At 45.7% G+C, this 22,796-nt stretch overlaps 1 protein-coding gene across 1 annotated transcript in view; it reads left to right on the top strand.

The window, feature by feature from the left end:
- Positions 1–22,796, top strand: part of RASGRP2 (RAS guanyl releasing protein 2) — a 1,719,722-nt gene that overhangs the window by 1,624,164 nt on the left and 72,762 nt on the right. The gene's annotated exons all lie outside the window — the stretch shown is intronic.

Below are 22,796 nucleotides of genomic sequence, written 5' to 3'. Positions count from 1 at the left end.
GTTTTGAGTTGCAGAGGAGGTCTAGGACTAGAATTATTGCTCTCGCTCTAACATTCTCGGCGATACCTCACATGTGTGGCACATGCGAGCACATGGGGACATGGGCGCTTTAATTTTTATTTTATTTTTTTATTGTTCATTTTACTTTATTTATATTAGTTTGACATTTTTTTCCCCAAAAATATATTTTTGATCACTTTTATTCCTATTACAAGAAATGTAAACATCCCTTGTAATAGGAATATGGGGTGACAGGTCCTCTTTACAGTGAAATCTGGGGGGTCAATATGACCCCACATCTCACCTCTAGGCTGGGAAGCCTGAAATAAAAAATAAAAAAAAGATTCTGGCTTTGATCGTACTGGCGAGTTGGTAGAAGCACCGGAGGGCGGTGAGGGGTGGGAGGCGTCTATGGCTGGGTATTTCAGGGTATCACCGAGTATGGCTGGGTATCTCTGAGTATGGCTGGGTATGGCAATTTATGGCAGGGTATTACAGAGTATTGGCGGGGTACTACAGAGTAATAGCAGGGTACTGCAGAGTATTGGGGGGTACTACAGAGTAATGGCAGGGTACTGCAGAGTATTGGGGGTACTGCAGAGTAATGGCGGGTACTGCAGAGTAATGGCGGGTACTGCAGAGTATTGGGGGGTACTGCAGAGTAATGGGGGTTACTGCAGAGTAATGGGGGGTACTGCAGAGTAATGGCAGGGTACTGCACTGCAGAGTAATGGCAGGGTACTGCAGAGTATTGGGGGTACTGCAGAGTAATGGCGGGTACTGCAGAGTAATGGCGGGTACTGCAGAGTATTGGGGGGTACTGCAGAGTAATGGGGGTTACTGCAGAGTAATGGGGGGTACTGCAGTGTAATGGCAGGGTACTGCACTGCAGAGTAATGGCAGGGTACTGCACTGCAGAGTAATGGCGGGGTACTGCAGAGTAATGGCAGGGTACTGCAGAGTATGCACTGGTATTGCAGAGTATTGGCAGGGAATTGAGGGGTTAAATTCGGTGAGCAGCGATGTGGGCACTGCAGATGCAGCCCACATAACATGACGCCGGTTTGTTTCCAAGTGATCACTCCGTCATTTGACGGAGCAATCACGTGGTAAACGGCCGCTATGAGCGGCCGTTTACCGTGATCCGTGATGCGACCCGGCGGTCACGGATGCTCTCGAGTGCGCACACCTCGGGGCACGCGAGAGCAGAATTCTGGGAGGCCGTTAATTAACGGCCTCTCAGAGTTAAACAACCCCCCTGAAGCCGTTAATCGGCAATGGGCAGTTGTTAAGTGGTTAAAGCTAGATCACTAGCTATATAGGTGAGGTGAATATAGTGGTGTATACTGCAGTCAGGGCACAGACAACAACCACTACACAGCAGCAAGATAGGAAATCAGCCAAAAACGATTGGTGTGTACTGTGTTGAAGGTACACAGAACACCCACTGCTTCAGATGCTAAGTAACACACTACACGAGGCCGCCTCAAAGGCGGCCTTATATAGTGTGGGGCGTGCACTACACAGCCTGAGCTATGATTGGCCACAGGCAGGATGCCTGTGGCCAATCATGGCTCTCCTCGCTGCCGGCGCTGCGATTGGCCAAGCATGCGGGGTCACAGTGCATGCTTGGCCAATCATGGGGCAGCAATGCACTGCACCACCGCAGTGCATTGTGGTCCGCGCGCGCGCCACTCGAATTTTGACGCGAACGGCCCAAACGTTCGGAATTCGCCGAACGGCCTAACAGCCAATGTTCGAGTCGAACGTACGTTCGACTCGAACACGAAGCTCATCCCTAGTGGTGGGTTTGGGTCAAAAGTAAAATTAAATTATTTTTTCAAAAAAAGAGTAGGGATAAAAGTAGCAGTGAGAAAAGGAGAGATTCTTGGTTACAAGTCAGGTTGGCTACATTATATTAATTTAGGAATGTGGGCTTTGACATGGCCGATGAAATAGACCATATTAGGAAGATGATTAAAGAGGTATTAACTAAAAGAGGAAAACAAATTATTTTTCAAGTGAGAGTTAAACACCTGGAGTAGGATGAAAAATTTTCTAGATTTTTTTTCAAGAAGGTTTGTAAGGAAAAAGGAGTGTTTGAGGGTGTGTATGATGAAGAAGGGAGGGAATGTAAGGGAGAGAATGTGCTGGAATGTGTGACTAAATTTTATAAACGAATGTATGAGTGTGTGTTGATGAATCAGATACTAGAATGATTGATATGGTAGAGGATAATTTAGATGAGGATGATAATTTTTTTTTGCAAAAAGCGGTAAACGAGGAGGAGGTGTTTGAAGCTGTGACAAGCATGGGGGCTAATAAACCCTGGGAGTGGATGGCTTACATAGTGAGTTTTTTAAATTTTTTGGGGATATTATTAAGGGGGAAGTCGTTGAGGTATTTAGTTACATGATGAGGGAAGGCATTATATCCGAATCTATGAGAGAGGGGGTAGTGGTATTAATTTATGAGAAGGGGGATAAGATGGATATTCGAAATTGGAGGCCTACCTCCTTACTAAATTCAGGCTACAAGGTCTTTGCAAAAATGGCGGCCAGGAGATTATCTAAGGTCATTAGTAGGATGGTTAGCGAGACGCAGACCTGTGCAGTGCCGGGTCGAATGATCTCTGAGAATCTAATTTTAGTTAAGGATATAATAAATTTTTGTAAAGATAGGAATAGTTTTATTATACTGACATCTTTTTACCTTGAGAAGACATATGATGAAGCGAATCGTGTTTTTTTGTGGGAGTTTTTTTTGTAATTCCTTTATTGAATGCAAGAAGAAAAAACAGGCGCATGTACAACAGTGATATAACAGACATAGTTCCAAAACATAAACATCCTAATAACACCTGGGTGGGAGATATAGAGACCATCCCAGACTTAGGCTTAAACATAACCTGAAAGCATTCCCGGACAGGGGGCTAAATTCCCCTCTACGACCTCTGACACCAATAGGCAATATGAACCCACCCAGGTGAGCAGTAATCATCGCATGGCCATGCAGTACAGTGAGATGCACACATTTTTTGTTATTTTATAAAGAAAGGGAAAAGGAGGGAGATGGGCGATGGGCTGGGCCCCTGGCGGGCAGAGCTTACACTATTAAGAACTAGTCATTTCCGGAGAGGCCCACAACTCACCTCGTCCTACATAGATTAGCCGGCAAAATCTAACTGTGAAAGAAAAAGGACTGAATAGGTGGAGAAATAGAGGGGAGAGGTTGTTGAAAAAAGGGGACTACAAGGGTGGACAAGTGGAAGGGGGGTCAGAGAGAAAGGGAGAGGGACCAGAACAGAGAGACAGAACAAGTATAGGAAGCAAAAGGAGACTTCAGGCAGGCTGAAGCAAAAGAACCTGACACAAAAGAAAAAAGAGCAGAATAATGACCGTGGGCGTCACCCGGCCGCAGGGGGGGAGGGGGGGCGGGGGGTCCAGGAGCCAAAGAAAAGAGACCCTCTCTCAACGGGCATCCATAGCCACCTCCCGGAGATAAGCCTCAGTGTAGGTGAAATGTTGCCATGGTCACCAGGTCTCACGGAAGGCCTCCTCCCCGTTATGAAGCGTCGCTGTGAGGTCTGCCATATCTCTTAATTCATTCACTTTAGAGAACCATAGAGACTTAGCCGGTGGGTTCTCCGATCTCCAGCACAAAGGGATGCAGGCCTTCGCCACATTCAGCAATTGAATAGTCAAAGAATTCCTATACTTTTTAATGGATCGCTCCGACAGGTGCAGCAGGCAGGCCGCAGGGTTCCCCTCCAGGGAGACACCCGTCAGACGACCGATCGTGTTGGTCACCTCGCGCCAGAAGGGGACCAGCTTGGGACAGGCCCAAAAGACATGCAACATGGTTCCCTCCGCCTCCCCACAATGCCAGCAACAATCAGGCACCTGAGGGAAGATGCGGTGAAGAACGGATGGGACCCTATACCACCTGGTTGTGATTTTGTAGCACGTCTCCTAGACTCGTGTGGCCATAGAGGATTTCTGCGCAAAATGGAGAATTTTCTGCTGTTGATCTGGAGTAAAGCGAGTGCCAAGCTCCGCCTCCCACTTAGCCACGAACGGGGGGACATACCCCTCAGCTGGACGGATCAGTGCAGAGTAAAAAAACGAGAGGCAGTGCCGCACCGGTTCCCCCTGATGGCAGATCCGCTCCAACTCTGTGAGGGGGCGGGAGATGCCCGGCGTCCGCAAACAGTTACGCAAGAAATTCCGTAATTGCAGGCCGCTCCAGAAGTCCAGTGGGGGGTCCACTGCCCATGTCCCCGCCTCTGGAGTAAGTCGACCATCTGGGCCAATAAAGTGACATAACCGCCGCCTGTCACCCGTCTGCAGACGATGGAAGCAGGGACTCTGGAAGCCCGGTATAAAATCCGGGTTGCCCAGGACCGGCACCATAGGGGAGGGCACCGGGGACACAGACGAGCTCCGAAAGGCCTCCCTCGCCACCCGCAGGGTACCACCCAATGTGGGGTGATCTAGTATAGCCCTTGTTAGGGGCGTCGATAGCCATGGCCTGCTCCCGATCGTGTCCCCGGAGTCCGCCCCCTCCATGGTCACCCAGTGCTTCTCCCCCGCATGACAGTGCCAATCCACCAACCTGGTCAGGTGAGCTGCCCTGTAATATGCTTTCACATCTGGAAGACCAACTCCACCCCTGTGCTTAGGCAGGTGCAGAAGTTGTAATCTAAAACGTGGTTTACGGTGTGACCAGATAAAAGCACGGACCAGGGAATCTATCCACTTGAAAAAGGTGGGAGGGAGGTAAATGGGCAACGCCTGTAACAGATACAGAATTTTCGGCAACAGAGTCATCTTAAGAGCACTGCACCGGCCAAACCACGTCAGCATTAGTGAATGCCAGTGCAGGAGATCTGCACTGAAGCGATCCACCAAAGGCACAAAATTGGCTGAGTAGAGGGTCGCCGGGTCGGGGGTAACATCTACACCGAGGTAGCGAATATGATCTGTAGCCCACCGCAGCGGGTATGTCCCCCGTAGACGCCAAACCACCTCTCCCCCCACGGTGATGTTAAGGATGGAGGATTTAGTTAAATTGATTTGGAATAAAGAGAGGGAACCATACTCCGCCAGAGAGAATAGCAGGGTGGGCAGTGACGTAAGAGGGTCCGTTAAAAAGAAAATCAAGTCGTCCGCAAATGCGGCCACCTTGTGAGTGCCCGACGCCTTAGCATATCCAGCAATGTCCGTATTTGACCGAATATGGCACAGAAGGGGTTCAAGAGACAGAATAAAAATCAGTGGGGACAGGGGACAACCCTGTCGGGTACCATTCTTAATAGAGAAGTAGGGAGACCTCATTTCGTTGACCTTAACCGCCGCAGTGGGGCTTGAATAGAGGGACAAAACCCAGTGGAGCATGGAGTGGCGCAGTCTGATGTGCTCCAGGGTCGCTCAGATAAACGACCAGTCCACGCGGTCAAAAGCCTTCTCCGCGTCAGTTGACAGTAAGAAAAGGGCTCGCTTAGAGGTTCTGGCCGCGTGGATCAAGTTGAGGACTCTAATGGTGTTGTCCCGGGGTTCACGCCCCGGGACAAACCCAGCCTGGTCCCTGTGAATAAGGCTAGGGATGTGCGGGAGCAACCTGTTCGCTAGAATTCTGGCAAAGAGCTTCAGGTCCGTATTTAACAGTGCAATCGGTTGGTAGTTTCCATAGCACAGTGGATTCTTCCCTTCCTTCGGGATGAGGGAAATATGAGCCCTGAGGGAGTCCACTGGAAAGGAATTGCCTTCGGTGAGGGAGTTGAGGGCAGCAACCAGGGGCTTCCCCAGTATCCCAAAGAAGATCTTATAGTATGTCGGCGTGAAGCCATCGGGGCCTGGAGCCTTCCTAGGCTTCGACGCCACCAGTGCCGCCCCCAGCTCCTCGACCGAAATGGGTTCCTCCAACTCATCCCGCACCTCCCCAGGGAGGGAGGGCATACCCGAAGCAGCTAAATACAACCGAGGGGCCAAGCCCTCCACATCGTGGGAGTCAGGAGCAGGCGGCCCTTTCAGGTTGTAGAGGCCTTCATAATAGGCCTGGAACTCGGCCGCTATGTCCTCTGACGCGCTCAGTTTCTGACCAGACGCCGACTTAATATGGGGAATGTAGGTCTGGGTGCGCGGACCCCGCAAGGCCCTTGCCAGCAAGGACCCAGGTTTGTTGGAGTACTCAAACATAGTCCGCCGGGCCCAAGCCAGCTTTTGTTTAGTCTTCTGAAAGAGAAGAGAGCGCAGTTCTTCACGGGCCTTCAGAAGGTCCTGAAGAACAGCCCGTGCCAAGTGCGCCTTGTGCTGAGTCTCCAGCCTCCGGATCGTGGCCAGGAGTTCTTCCGTGCGCTGCATCCTCTCCTGCTTAAGACGGGCCCCTACCTTCATCAGCACGCCCCTAATCACCACCTTATGTGCCTCCCATACAGTAAGGGGGTTAGCCACCGAGGCCCCATTAATAGAGAAGTACTCTCGCAACGCAGTCTGGATCTCCAAGCGAGTATCCTCTGACTGGAGCAAGGCCTCATTGAGTTTCCACGACGGCGGGGGACGCGACAACCCAACTGAAGGGTTAGGTGGACCGGCGCATGATCAGAGAACGAGATAACGTCGATGGAGGTGGATACCACCGCGGACAGATCCCTATGCGAAACCAACAAATAGTCCAACCGAGAGTACGTATGATGCACCTGCGAAAAAAAAAGTATAGTCTCTGGTTTGCACGTGCAGCAACCGCCATGGATCAACCAGGCGCAGCGCCTGGAGATCAATTTTCAGCCGCCTCAAGCGCACGTACGACAAGTGGGAGGCCCCCCTAGAGACATGTGAGCCCAAATACGAGCCAAGACATACTGCCAATTTTTTTGAGAAATCAAAATGCAGGTATTTTTCCTTCAGCCACCCTTGAGGTGACAAAGGGACGCATACAAAGCGTAATAGCCTATAATGAAAGGATCCTGCATTTGAGCTCAGACAAGTGGAATCACTGTTTGAGCACAGGAGTATATCCTTTCTCTAGGGGTGCAAAAAGTTATCTTCTTTCCCCCCCTCCATCTTTTTTATGTAATTGATGGCATTGTATATGCCTTTGGCTCCTTCTACCAACAATATACGTCGCGCTTTTGCGTCGGAGGCGATGGCTTAGGCCAGGGCTTATGCCTTCGGGAACGCCGAGGGGACCATGCGGACGACGCCCTTTTGGTGTCTGATATTTGTCCAAGAATGAATTGTGGGGGTGTAGAAGACAGTGAGCATGTGTTCTGGGGGTGTTATGCAGTGAAAGATGTGATCAATAAGAGTCAAGATCTGGTGAAAGAAATAACAGGAGTGAAAGTGAGTGGAAAATGATGATGTATGGCTAGGGGAAACTGGAAAAAGATGAACAGAGAGTATTGTGGTTAGTGTTATGTGCATTAACCACTTAAGGACCGCCGTATTGCCATTGTACGTCATTACAATGGCACAGGCAGGCACAAGCACATACATGTACATGCCTGCCTTCCAGCGGGTGGGGGGTCCGATCGGACCCCCTCCCACTGGATACAGCAGTCCGGTTCGCTCCAGGAGCGATCCGTGATGAGGGGATGGCCGTTGGTTTCTGGCCACCCCCTCTGGATCGCTCCTGGCCAATGAGAAGCTTCCTCCCACTGTGCATTGTTTACACAGGAAGGAGGAAGTGATGTCATTCTCCTCGGGGCGGTCTTTTTGACCGGACTATGAGGAGAAGACTAAAAGTAAGTGTGCACCAACACTACACTGACATGTAGGTACACACAGGCACACAAACCCCCCCCCCCCCGATCGCCCCCCGATCCCCCCGCCCCCCCCCCCAGTCACAGTGTCACTGATTGCATTGATCATTTCTTTACTGATCACTGCATTCAGTGTCAGTTGTAACAGTAAAAACTGTCAGGGCAGTTAGTGTTAGGTCCAGGGTAGCCCCCTATCACCCCCCAATAAAGATTTAACCCCCTGATTGCCCCTAGAGTTAACCCTTTCACCCCCTTTTGCCAGTGTCACTAAGCGATCATTTTTCTGATCGCTGCATTAGTGTCGCTACTGTCGCTAGGTAGCTAGTTATTTTTTTAGGTTCACCGCCAGGTTTTTATATCGCTAGGTACCCCGATATACTACCCAATAATGGTTTTAACCCCCTGATTGCCCCTAGTTAACCCTTTCACCCCCTTTTGCCAGTGTCACTAAGCGATCATTTTTCTGATCGCTGCATTAGTGTCGCTAGTGTCGCTAGGTAGCTAGTTTTTTATTTTAGGTTCACCGCCAGGTTTTTATAGCGCTAAGTACCCCGATATACTACCCAATAATGGTTTTAACCCCCTGATTGCCCCTAGTTAACCCTTTCACCCCCTTTTGCCAGTGTCACTAAGCGATCATTTTTCTGATCACTGCATTAGTGTCGCTAGTGTCGCTAGGTAGCTAGTTTTTTTTTTTTAGGTTCACTGCCAGGTTTTTATAGCGCTAGGTACCCCGATATACTACCCAATAATGGTTTTAACCCCCTGATTGCCCCTAGTTAACCCTTTCACCCCCTTTTGCCAGTGTCACTAAACGATCATTTTTCTGATCGCTGCATTAGTGTCGCTAGTGTCGCTAGGTAGCTAGTTTTTTTTTTAGGTTCACCGCCAGGTTTTTATAGTGCTAGGTACCCCGATATACTACCCAATAATGGGTTTTAACCACCTGATTGCCCCTAGTTAACCCTTTCACCCCCTTTTGCCAGTGTCACTAAGCGATCGTTTTTCTGATCGCTGCATTAGTGTCACTAGTGCCGCTAGGTAGCTAGTTATTTTTTTAGGTTCACCGCCAGGTTTTTATAGCGCTAGGTACCCCGATATACTACCCAATAATGGTTTTAACCCCCTGATTGCCCCTAGTTAACCCTTTCACCACTGATCACCGTATAAGTGTTACGGGTGACTCTGGTTAGTTTGCTTTTTATAGCATCAGGGCACCCACCATTTATTACCCAATAAAGGTTTAACCCCCTGATCACCCAGCGGGTGATATCAATTAGGTTTTAGGGTCAGGGTCTGCGTCGCCCCAGGCAGCGCTAGGTTAGTGCCAGTACCGCTAACACCCACATGCAAAGAATAAACCTCCCGTAGTGGTATAGAATCTGAACAGATCAATATCTGATCTGATCAGATCTATACTAGCGTCCCCAGCAGTTTAGGGTTCCAAAAAAACGCATTGTTAGCGGGATCAGCCCAGATACCTGCTAGCACCTGCGTTTTGCCCCTCTGCCCAGCCCACCCAAGTGCAGTATCGATCGATCACTGTCACTTACCAAACACTAAACACATAACTGCAGCGATCGCAGAGTCAGGCCTGATCCCTGCGATCGCTAACAGTTTTTTTGGTAGCATTTTATATTTAAATCCGGAAGGCAGTGCTTGATTTTCGGGGTCCCGTACGTGGCTAGGCTCCCAAAATGTCCCCCACATGTGGTATCCCTGTACTCGGGAGAAGCAGCAGAATTTATTTTGGGGTGTAATTTGACTTATGCCCATAGCATGTGTGAGCAATATATAATTTAGTGACAACTTTGTGCAAAAAAAAAAATGTAATATTCCTGCAACTTGTGGCAAAATATAAAATATTTCATGGACTCAACATGCCTCTCAGTAAATAGCTTGGGGTGTCTACTTTCCAAAACGGGGTCATTTTGGCATTTTATGGCCTTCGAAACTGTGATAGGTAGTGAGGAGTGAAATCAAAAATTTGCACCCTTAGAAATCCTGAAGGTGGTGATTGGTTTTCGGGGTGCCGTGCGCGACTAGACTCCCAAAAAGTCCCACACATGTGGTATCCCCATACTCGGGAGAAGTAGCGGAATATATATTTGGGATGCAATTCCACATATAACCATGGCATGTGTGAGCAATATATCATTTAGTGACAACTTTTTGTAAAAATTTTTTTTATTTTTTGTCATTATTCAATCCCTTGGGACAAAAAAAAATATTCAATGGTCTCAACATGGCCCTCAGCAAATAGCTTGGGGTGTCTACTTTCCAAAATGGGGTCATTTGGGGGGGTTTTGTGCCATCTTGGCATTTTATGGCCTTCAAAACTGTGATAGGTAGTGATAGGTAGTGAGGAGTAAAATAAAAAATGTATGCCCTTAGAAATCCTGAAGGCGGTGCTTGGATTTCGGGGTCCCGTACGCGGCTAGGCTCCCAAAAAGTCCCACACATGTGGTATCCCTGTACTCAGGAGAAGCAGCAGAATGTATTTTGGGGTGTCATTTCACATATGCCCATAGCATGTGTGAGCAATATATCATTTAGTGACAACTTTGTGCAAAAAAAAAAAAAGTTTAATATTCCCGCAACTTGTGGCAAAATATAAAATATTCCATGGACACAACATGCCTCTCAGTAAATAGCTTGGTGTGTCTACTTTCCAAAATGGGGTCATTTTGGGGGGTTTTGTGCTATTTTGGCATTTTATGGCCTTCGAAACTGTGATAGATAGTGAGGAGTGAAATCAAAAATTTGCACCCTTAGAAATCCTGAAGGTGGTGATTGGTTTTCGGGGTGCCGTGCGCGACTAGACTCCCAAAAAGTCCCACACATGTGGTATCCCCATACTCGGGAGAAGTAGCGGAATATATTTTGGGGTGCAATTCCACATATAACCATGGCATGTGTGAGCAATATATCATTTAGTGACAACTTTTTGTAAAATTTTTATTTTTTATTTTTTTTGTCATTATTCAATCCCTTAGGACAAAAAAAAAAATATTCAATGGGCTCAACATACCCATCAGCAATTTCCTTGGGGTGTCTACTTTCCAAAATGGGGTCATTTGGGGGGGGGGGGGGTTTGTACTGCCCTGCCATTTTAGCACCTTAAGAAATGAGATAGGCAGTCATAAATTAAAAGCTGTGTAAATTCCAGAAAATGTACTCTAGTTTGTAGACGCTATAACTTTTGTGCAAACCAAAAAATATACGCTTATTGACATTTTTTTTACTAAAGACATGTGGCTGAATACATTTTGCCCTCAATGTATGACTAAAATTTAGTTTATTCGATTTTTCTTATAACAAAAAGAAGAAAATATCTTTTTTTTTTCAAAATTTTCGCTCTTTTTCCATTTATATCGCAAAAAATAAAAATCGCAGAGGCAATCAAATACCATCAAAAGAAAGCTCTATTTGTGGGAAGAAAAGGACGCAAATTTCGTTTGGGTGCAATATTGCATGACCGCGCAATTACCAGTTAAAGCAGCGCAGTGCGAAATTGGAAAAAGACCTCTGGTCCTTAAGGTGTTTATTGGTCCGGGGCTGTAGTGGTTAAAGGAAATGTTGTGGGATGTATGCAACTTGTATGTATTGTAGAGATGGGACCCCGTGTCACAGGTGCATATAAGCAGTATATGACTGATTTTGGCAGGAATTCTAATTACACACCTGTGGGCTGGGTTCATAAACATGCCATGACTATTGTATGACTGATGTGACTTACTGACCCAACATTTTCCTTCTTAAACTGCTACGCCCCCCCACTTACTACCCCAGAAATTGAGACCACACCCATCTGGAGTAAACATGGCCATAGCAGTCAATTATCTTTATTATCAAAATATTCAAACAGTTAACATAAATAACATAAATTAACATAACTAAATCAGGTAGTAAGGCACTTCCTCCATTGCAACTCCTCCCCGTTGGTCTGTGCTAGGATAACCCATCAATCACCATTAACGGCACTGCGGTACCCAAACTATAACGGACCTCAAGCTGACAAACTAGCTCAGAGGCCAAACACTGACCGCAGTGCACCTGATCACCCACTGTAGCTAAACTACTGTTAGCTATATCACCACCGACAGGTACTATACCACCGATAGGCCCCGAACTCTTCCATCCCTGGGGTAAAATCCTTCATCCGCACAGACCAACAACATGCGGCCGCCACGACAATTCAACCCTGTAAAACAAAGGAACAACATTATTACCACAACAAACCCCCCCCCCCCCAAAAAAGCTAAGGGAGGGAGGGTGGGAAGCTTGCTTCTCCCTGCAGACTGAGGAGGGGAGGAGCTGCCCACTCTACACATTAAACTCTGCTCCTCCCCTCTCAGCCTCTGCAGAGAACCGCCCCTTAGAACCAGCTCGTCCACAGTTAACACTGTCATGCCCGCCCTCCGCCTATTTTCTCCTGGCTTTTTGCTGCGGGCTTTCTGGAATAGAAGTCAGTGCTCAGACTTGGAGACAGTTCCGCCCAGAAGACAGGAAATCTGGTGAGGTGGCCAGGAGGATTCCAGTAGGAGACGGCTCCAGAAGAAAGCGACAGGAGGTCTCGGAGTCTAAGACTGCAGGTGACAGTCTGTGTGTATGTCTGAAGCAGGCAGGTGTAGCCTTTGACTAAAGCAGCACAAAGCTGACAGTGAGTAAGCCAGGAAGCTATCGTTTGTTTATACAGTGATGGTGGAACCCCCTGCGAGGGAAGATTACTGTTTGTTTGAACTTTTTTGTTTCCTTTAAATAAAAGTGGGCTGCCATGCCCTAAAAACACAAGTCTGGAGTGGCACATTTCTGGAAAATTGCATGCACCACTTGAACCTTGTTCAGTTTTGGGCACCAGTTCACAAAAAGGATATCGGGGAACTGGAGAAGGTGCAGAGAAGGGCAACCAAACTGATAAGAGGCATGGAGGAGCTCAGCTATGAGGAAAGATTAGAGGAACTAAATGCATTCACTCTTGAGAAGAGGAGAATAAGGGGGGATATGATCATCATGTTCAAATATATAAGGGGTCCATATAGTGAACTTGGTGTTCATATATTCTCTGTACGGTCAACCCAGAGGACACGGGGCACTCTTTATGTCTAGAGGAAAAGAGATTTCATTTTCAAATACGTAAAGGTTTCTTCACAGTAAGAGCTGTGAAAATGTGGAATAGACTCCCGCCAGAGGTGGTTCTGGCCAGCTCAGTAGATTGCTTTAAGAAAGGCCTGGATACTTTCCTGAATGTACATAATATAACTGGGTAGTAACATTTATAGGTAAAGTTGATCCAGGGAAAATCTGATTGCCTCTTGGGGGATCAGGAAGGAATTTTTTTCCCCTGCTGTAGCAAATTGGAGCATGCTCTGCTGGTTGTTTTTTTTTTTTGCCTTCCTCTGGATCAATTGTGGGCATAAAATTGGGTATATTGGATTGTACGGTTATTTTTTATTTTAATTATTTGTTTTTAAGGTTGAACTGGATGGACTTGTATCTTTTTTTTCAACCTGACTAACTATGTAACCTAATCACCCCGGATCTTCACAATAGGTGGAGAATGCGGGCACGGATGGCCCTGGTCCAGATCCTCACATCCCGGAAACCGTGAGTGTCAGAGATTGTGTGTATTACTATTGGCTGTGTGTGGAAGTGCAGCCAGGCAAAAGGCATTGCACATTGCAGGTGGTGTACCGTACCTGTGAATGAAAAGTCTAACTTTTTTTTCTGCTATGGACTGTGTTTGTGTGCATGAGACAGCACAATCTGTGTGTGCACTGTGCAGGTGAGGAAAGCTTGCATGAAGAGAAAAGCAACTTGATTGAAAAAGACAGTGCTTAATTTTTCCTGGACTGTGTAAAATTTGTTCTGGAGTTACTAAGTGATGGGTGCTGTGTCTCAGCTGTTAGGAGACAGTACGCAATTTTTTTTTTTTTTAAGGAACTCTGCATCTGTTGCTGCAAAGATGCACGTTGTTGCCCATAGCAACAAAGGCAAGGTCAGGCGTGAGCCCTATGGCCAATGGTGGAATGATCCTGATGAGAGTCCTGGCTGGTGGGCTCAAGAGGATTGTTACAGTTACTGGAGAAGCTCTGCAGGGAGCAGGCAGTCTCCCATTGCAACCAGTGAAGTGTCATCTGGATGGTGGGGCTCCTATGAAGAGGTGGCTCACTCTTCCCTCAAAGAGGGCTGGGAAATCTGAGAGTCTATCATTAAACCCGGTAACCCCATGGGGAAATACAGCAGGAGAAAGCAACAGGCTGACTGGAAGTTCAAGAGGAGAGCGGTTGCCTGTAGCAACGCCTGTGATTCCAAGTCTGCAGACTGGGTGAGAGACTGATTATGTGACTGTGCACACGGGGTTGGAAGTGACCCCAAATGGGAGATCCCCGGTTTGTGCTAAAAAGGACTTGCCTTGCTGCAGTTCCCTGTTCAGTGGAGATGCAATTGTTAAAGTTAAAAAGCTTGAGGTCTGCAATGAAACTCTATCTGCTCATGCTGATGAGGGTGGGGTACAGCAACATGGTGTGGTTGAAAATGTGTTGCCACAATGCAGGGTAAAACAAAGTGATGTGTTTACTGTTGAGAAGTGTAAAACTGACAAGAGCAGTGTTTCAGATGCTGTTGAGCCTCTTGGTCTGTTTAGGTCTCATTGGGACGATTTAGTCCAACAGAACAATACCTACTGGGATGATTTGGCCAGGAGACTAATGGCAATGCTGGAAGAAGCTTTTGCAGCTAAAAGAGTAGTGGATGCTATGGATGCTGTGCCAGGGGAGGTGTCTGCAGAACAGCCTATAGGCCAAGATGCATGGATTGCAGAGACTAATCCTCTCATAACTGAAGGTCCCAGCGAGTGTAAACGCACAGCGGAAATTGTGTCCATAATGAAAAAAAGAGAAAATATGTATTTTGTGACAGACATGCTTAACCACTTAACAACCGGCCCATAGCCGAATGACGGCTACAGGGCGGTTGTTTAACTCTGGGAGGCCGTCATATGACGTCCTCCCAGAATTTCGCTCTCCCGCGCCCCCTGGGGCGCGCACTCGAGAGCATCATGGATCACGGTAAACGGCCGCTCATCGTGGGCGTTTACCACGTGATCGCTCCGTCAAATGACGGAGTGATCACTTGTAAACAAACCGACGTCATGTTATGATGCCGGTTCCTCCCTCCCCCTCTCTGTACCGATCGGTACAGCGGAGGGGGAAGAGATCAGTGTCAGCAGCGCTGTGGGCTGCATCTGCAGTGCCCACATCGCTGCTCACCGAAATGTAACCCCTCAATTCCCTGCCAATACTCTGCAATACCAGCCAATACTCTGCAATGCCAGCTAATACTCTGCAGGACCCACCAATACTCTGCAATGCCAGCTAATACTCTGTAATACCCGCCAATACTCTGTAATACCCGCTAATACTCTGCAATACCCCCCAATACTCTACAATACCCCCCAATACTCTGCAATACCCCCCAATACTCTGCAATGCCTGCTAATACTCTGCAATACCTGCCAATACTCTGCAATACCTGCCAATACTCTGCAATACCCGCCAATACTCTGCAATACCCGCCAATACTCTGTGATACCCACCTATACTCTACAATACCCGCTAATACTCTGCAATACCCACCAATACTCTGCAATACCCGCTAATACTCTGCAATACCCGCTAATACTCTGCAATTCCTGCTAATACTCTGCAATTCCCACCAATACTCTACAGTACCTGCCAATACTCTGCAGTACCCGCCAATACTCTGCAGTACAATTTCAGCCAATACTCTTCAATACCCTGCCATAAATTGCCATACTCGGAGATACCCAGCCATACCCAGCCATACTCAGTGATACCCTGCAATACCCATCCATAGACACCCCCCCTCCCGCCGCCCTCCGGTGCTTCTACCGACTCTCCAATACAATCAAAGCCAGAATATTTTTTTATTTTTTTATTTCAGGCTTCCCAGCTTAGAGGTGAGATGTGGGGTCTTATTGACCCCACATCTCACTGTAAAGAGGACCTGTCATGCCATATTCCTATTGCAAGGGATGTTTACATTCCTTGTAATAGGAATAAAAGTGATCAAAACATTTATTTTTGGGGAAAAAAATGTCAAACTAAAATAAAGTAAAATGAACAATAAGAAATATTTTTTTTTTAAAGCGCCCCTGTCCCCATGTGCTCGCATGCAGAAGCGAACGCATACGTAAGTCCCGCCCACATATGAAAACGGTGTTCAAACCACACATGTGAGGTATCGCTGCGAACATTAGAGCGAGAGCAATAATTCTAGCCCTAGACCTCCTCTGTAACTCAAAACATGTAACCAGTAAAAAAAAATTAAATCGTCGCCTCTGGGAATTTTAAAGTAGCGATGTTTGGCGCCATTCCACGAGCGTGTGCAATTTTGAACAGTGACATGTTAGGTATCTATTTACTCTGCGTAACTTCATCTTTCACATTATGCAAAAATTGGGCTAACTTTACTGTGGTTTTTTTTTAAGCACAAAATTGTTTTTTTTTTTCAAAAAAAAGCATTCGAAAAATTGCTGCGCAAATACCGTGCGAGATAAAAAGTTGCAACGACCACCATTGTATTCTCCAGGGTGTTTGCTAAAAAAACATATATAATGTTTTGGGATTCTATGTAATTTTCTAGCAAATAAATTATGATTTTTACATGTAGGAGAGAAATGTCAGAATTGTCCTGGGTGCTCCAGAACACCTGATGGTGCTCCCTGCATGTTGGGCCTCTGTATGTGGCCACGCTGTGTAAAAGTCTCACACATGTGGTATCGCCGTACTCGGGAGTAATAGCAGAATATGTTTTGGGGTGTAATTTGTGGTATGCATATGCTGTGTGTGAGAAATAAACTGATAATATGACAATTTTGTGAGGAAAAAAAAAGTAAAAAAAATCTTGATTTTGCAAAGAATTGTGGGAAAAAATGACAACTTCAAAAAACTCATCATGCCTCTTACTAAATACCTTGGAATGTCTTCTTTCCAAAAAGGGGTCATTTGGGGGGTATTTGTACTTTTATGGCATGTTAGTGTCCCAAGAATTGAAATAGGCCGTCAGTACTTCAGGTGTGATCAATTTTCAGATATTGGCACCATAGCTTGTGGACTCTATAACTTTCACAAAGACCAAATAATATCCACCAATTTGTACTTATTTTTATCAAACATATGTAGTAGTATAAATTTTGGCCAAAATTTATGAAGAAAAATTACTAATCTGCTAAATTTTATAACAGAAACAAAGAAAATATATTTTTTTACAGAATTTTTGGTCTTTTTTCTTTTATAGCACAAAAAATAAAAAAACGAGCGGTGATTAAATACCACCAAAAGAAAGCTCTATTTGTGTGAAAAAAGGGACAAAAATTTCATATAGGTCCAGTGTTGCATGACTGAGTAATTGTCATTCAAAATGTGAGAGCACCGAAAGCTGAAAATTGGTCTGGTTATTAAGGGTGTTTAAGTGCCCAGTGGTCAAGTGGTTAATAAAATGTTAGCATCATGGAGTGTACAGCCAGTATATATACTGCCATCCTCTGCTGTGTTTGCAGAACTGGTACCATGGGGTATGGCTGATTGGAGCTGGGTATTGCAGGTTGTACTGTGCAGTAATCACAATGCAATGTTTTGTATTGATGTGGAAAGTTGTCTCACAGTGTGCTGGATTGCTTCATAAAAAGATTGTGTATGACAAGCACTCTGAAGCGCTGTTAGACAAGGCAGAGGTATCGGAAATACCGGCGGTAACAGAAATGGTGAAAACTGGTGTGAAAACAGTCGCTGATGGAGTGTTGGACAACAGGGGGAGATGTGAAGCTGTGGGAAGGTCCCATAAAGAGTAACTGCTTCCCTGTGTGTGGTCCCTCCTCAAACACTGTCCTAGCAAGTGATGGGACCAGAGTTCTTGGTGGTTTTGAACTGGGTAATTTTGAGAAAACGGTTGCCAGGAGTAACCACGCAGGTATCAGCGAACCTGAAACACAAAAAGTGCTAGGTAAAGCAGAGACATTGTCCATGACCCACAAAACTGAGGTTGACGTGGAGTGTCAAAGTGACGTTGTCACTGGCAATGTTCTGGAGCAGTTCACTGATGCTGAGCCTGAGAAGTTGGGTATGAGTCCAGAACCTGGCAGCGCTTTGGTGGAGCACCAGGCTGTGTTTACCTCCAGCTGCGAGGAGGTTCCGTTAACCGTTGCAACTTTTCAAGTCTCAGCAAGTGAGTCTCTTTGCATCCCCAGTGTCATGAAAGTCTCTGGGAAGGACTTAGATCTGGAGTCAAGGGCCTGGTTTATAACCAATGCATTAAAAGAGATGCTTGAACTTTGGGATGTACATCCAATCTATTCTAGTGTATCTCCTCCACAGTCTGACGGTCTGGTACTGCAGAGTACCACTAGGTGGAGCACTGAATGGCAGGCTGTACAGAACAAAGAAGAACAGGACAGGAATGGTTTATTCCTAAATGTGTTACTTTTGTTAAAAGTTGCCACTGTGTATGCTGCTGGATTACGTCCAGAAGAAATAATATTTGAGAGAGACTTTGGAGAAATGGAAAATAAGCCTAAAATGTCTGTGGTTTCACCTCCTAACAGCCAGATGGAAAGCATTTCTGCTGCTATGGTCCAGGGTGGTGCTGGTCAGGTGTTGGTGAAGGGCGCGTGTACTGTACCAGTGGAAAAACCACTTGAGATGGAAGGGCCAAGTGTGGACCTGAAAGCAGCAGAGATCTTGACTGGAGCTCAAATGAAGGTGGTTAAAGAGACTGGGGTCCCCAGTCCAATGTTTGGTTTAGGTGACAAACCTAATAAGGTCCCAGAGACAGGGGAACGGATAAGAAGTGCAGTAAAAATTGTATGTGGATCAGACGAGAGCTTGTCTGTTCAGGTGGATAAAAATACAGATGGCATCAGAACAGGTCAAGTGGTAGGACAGCTGCCTGCAGAGTGGGTGAACCCTGGGGAGGTGACATCCTGTGAGGTTCCTGTGGGTGATTGTGACCCTCCAGTATGTGTGCCCTCTGCAGACTCTGCCCTAGAAAATGCTGGGAAAAAAGACATTGGTGACATGTGCAACATTGAGACATCTAATGTTGGTTTGAATATGTCTGTCAATGATGAACCAAGAAATGTGTTAATGGTACATGATGACATGGTGTCCAAAGGTACAGGTAAAACTGGTAAACAATTAGTGACTGCTGAGTCAGGTACCAGAAATAAGGAGGGGTCCCCTTATAAACACCATAGAAATAGACCTCCTACAGTCTCAGAACAGTAATGTTGAGAGAGGTTTTGGGAAACGAAGAAACTTGAAGTGTGAAGGCAGAAGATTTGGTAGAAAGACCAGGGGTCCCTGTTAAAATTTCAGGAGAGGAAGTCCTTATGGAAATGCACCCGGAAGAAGAGACGGGAAGGTCTCAAAACCCATAGCAGTGTGACAAGGGGGCATAGAGAGAGACACCAATGGAAGTGGTGGGCTGAGTGCCCCTTTAGGAAGAAGTCCACATGGAAGCGTACCCGGAAAAAGAGGTGGGTGGAGTGCCCCTTTAGGAAGAAGGGTTTTGTATTTCTCCCTCCGGTGCGAAACAGGGGGGGAGGATATGTGGAGATGCGACCCCATGTCACAGGTGCATATACCGTATTTATCGGTGTATAACACGCACCCCAATTTTAGGAGGGAATTTAAAAGAAGAAAACTTTCAGGAGGGGAGTTTAAGGAAAAAAACTTACATTTAAATGCCCATCAATGCAGCCTTGTCAGTGTCATTTGCAGCCTTGCATTGCAGCCTTGTCAGTCATTTGTAACCTTGCATTGCAGCCTTCCATTGCAGCCTTGTCAGTCATTTGCAGCCTTGTATGTGCAGCCTTGTCAGTCGTTTGCAGCCTTGCATTTGCAGCCTTGTCAGTCATTTGTCGTTTAAAAATGGCGCCGGTAGTTCTTGGCCGTTTTCGGTGGCTTTCGGGTATTTTCGGACGCACTTGGCTGTTCTCGGCTATTTTCGGCCACACTCGGCCACTCTCGGCGGCTTTCGGCTTTCCGAAAGCCGACGAGAACGACCGAGTGCGGCTGAAGATAGCCAAGTGCGGCTGAAGATAGCCGAGTGCGGCCGAAAATACACGGAAGCCGCAGACAAGGGCACAAAGATTTAGCAACAGCGGGGGATCAGTGTATAACATGCACCCCCGATTTCCCCCTGATTTTAGGGGGAAAAAGTGTGTGTTATACGCCGATAAATACAGTAAGCAGTATATGCCTTATTTTGGCAGGGATACTAATTACACACCTGTGGACTGGGTTCATAAACATGCCAGGAAAAGAAGTCAGTGCTCAGACTTGGAGACAGTGCCACCCAGCAGACAGGAAGTCTGGCCAAGAGGCGTCCAGTAGGAGATGGCTCCAGAAGAAAGAGACATGAGGTCTAGGAGTCTAAGACTGCAGGTGACAGTCTGTGTGTATGTCTGAAGCAGGCAGGTGTAGCCTTTGACTAAAGCAGCACGAAGCTGACAGTGAGTAAGCCAGGAAGCTATCGTTTTGTTTATACAGTGATGGTGGAACCCTCTGCGAGGAAAGATTACTGTTTGTTTGAACTTTTTCATTTCCATTAAATAAAAGTGGGCTGCCATGCCCTAAAAACACAAGTCTGGAGGGGCACATTTCTGGAAAATTGCATGCACCGATTGAACCTAATCACCCTGGATCGTCACAGTATATAAAAATGTTTCGTTAGACAGTAAACAATGTACAGGATTATGGCTAAGCAAGCTATACTTTATTTTAACCAAAAAAAGGAAGGGTGTGGATGCTGAAGGCATATGGAAGTTTAAAAAATGGAGGATGTTGATTAAAAATTAAGTCTCTACCACGATGATGTAAGACCTTGTTGGAGACAGTGATTGAGTGTCAAGCAAGCTGAATAGTCTCTTGAGAGTTTTCTGAAGTGGCAAAAAAAAGAAGAGTACATTTGGGTGTCCTGACAGAGTTTGTAACACAAGTATTTTTGTTATCTCTTTGCAAAACAGATGTTTTTAGAGCTTTTTTTTTTTTTTTTACTTAGGTTTATTGTATTTTTTTGGGTGGGAGGGTGATATTTTCCCCTGAAATATTTTTGATGTTGTCAATGTGTGTCGTTTGTAGATTGTTTCACTTTGATTTAATTGTCTGTGCTGCATTATTTTTCAAAATCTTCCTCAAGATGTTGTGACTAATTAATGTTTAATAGAAGTCCGTTTGTGGGCGCACTCCTTTTAATTTCCTCTGCAAAATGGTCAAACCTCAAAAACCATATTCTGTTAGTGTCTTAAATTAACATACATGTGTTTTTTACTTTTTTCCAAGTCCTGTTTTGTTGACCAATAAAATGTGTAGCACATTTTTATGTGTTTTGTTAATTTTCATGCAACAGATTTCCCAGCTGCAGCTTAACCCTTTAAAGTCCACATTTGTCAGTGAGTTAGCATGACTCAAAATGTGCTCTACCAAACGGTGGAGCAGAACGTTAAAGGGCTAACTAGGCTGATTGTCATGGGAAAACAAAAGATGCGATTTGTCTAAAGACTACTTTCCTAGTAGCATATGCATGGATTTTGCATATGCTGCCATGGATTGCCACCAGGAAAGGAAAATTCGAGAGGCAAGTATTAAATTTTCCATTTTAGCTCAGTGGCTCTCAGCCTCAGTCCTCAAGTACCCCCAACAGGACATGTTTTGGGAATTTATCTTAGCTTTAATAGCTATCCAAAATACCAAGCCATTGACTGTGATTTAAAGCACTTTTGCAAGAAGAAGGAAAAAACTGCAAACATGGCCTGTTGGGGGTACTTGAGGACATGGTTGAGAAGCACTGATTTAGAGCACTGCGCTAAAATCTAGTTACATACAAGCCTATTCTAATTGTGGGCATTTGAGGGAAACCAAGTGAGTGTTAGAACATGTAATTACAACTCTTGATATAATATTTCACAGCAGGGCCCATTCTTGCACCCAACAAGAGTAATTCTGAGAGCTTACAGCAGTGATTCTCAACCAGGGTTCTGTGGAACCCTAAGGTTCCTCCAGAGGTTGCTAGGGGTTCCTTCAGCATTGGGCAATTTCTGCCTCTCAGATAAGTTCCCACTGACACCATCGATCTTTCTAGCTATCTGTAAGTCATTCTTCCAACTGACCATCACACTAATGTATCATGAGTTGTAGATTTCTAATTTTTAGCATTGGTTCCTCGAGAACTATTTCAAGGGTTCCTCTGTGTTGAAAAGGTTGAGAAAGGCTGGCTTACATTGTTCTGGTACCACCAACACCTAAGGCCCAATTTTCTGCATAGTATATAGGGCAGGCCATATAGTGTATATATACTGCTGTTCAGAGTATACAGTGTCTGGGGGGCCCCTACACCATTTATTTTAAAATTTGGCACAGGGTTCCCCTTAATATCCATACCAGACCTGAAGGGCCTGGTATGGGTTTGGGGGGATATATATATATATATATATATTTATTTTTTTGGTATTTTTATCTATATTGCCGGGATCTGACAATACATTACAGCCAAGAGCAGTTTTTTAAATTACATTTTTTTCCTTTAGAAATGTCATTTTGCTGTGGCACTGTTGTAAACATGTTGTAAACATGGGAAAGATGTGCTACTTTACAGGTATACTAAGGACACCCCCCAGGCACAATATTTAAAGGAATATTTCATTTTTATTGTTTCACTTTCAGCATTATTAAAATCATCGCTCCCAAAAAAATTCCATTTATAAACACATTTTTTTCTCCCTTCGTCTTTCAGGACAGCACCTGGAGAGAGAGCAAAGCTCCACCCACTTTCCCAGGAAACACTGCAGATCACTTTAACCCTTTCATGACTAAGCCTGTTTTTGGAATTTGGTGTTTACAAGTTAAAATCCATATTTTCTACTAGAAAATTACTTGGAACCCCCAAACATTATAGATATTTTTTAACAGAGACTCTAGAGAATAAAACGGCGATTGTTGCAATATTTTATGTCACA

This window comes from Lithobates pipiens, unplaced genomic scaffold (genome assembly GCF_037356315.1).
Source record: "Lithobates pipiens isolate NorthernLeopardFrog02 unplaced genomic scaffold, aLitPip1_a1.2 Scaffold_10, whole genome shotgun sequence".
Lineage (NCBI taxonomy): Eukaryota > Metazoa > Chordata > Amphibia > Anura > Ranidae > Lithobates > Lithobates pipiens.
The sequence above is the reverse complement of the archived record's forward strand: the minus strand, read 5'-3'. Positions and strand labels throughout refer to the sequence as shown.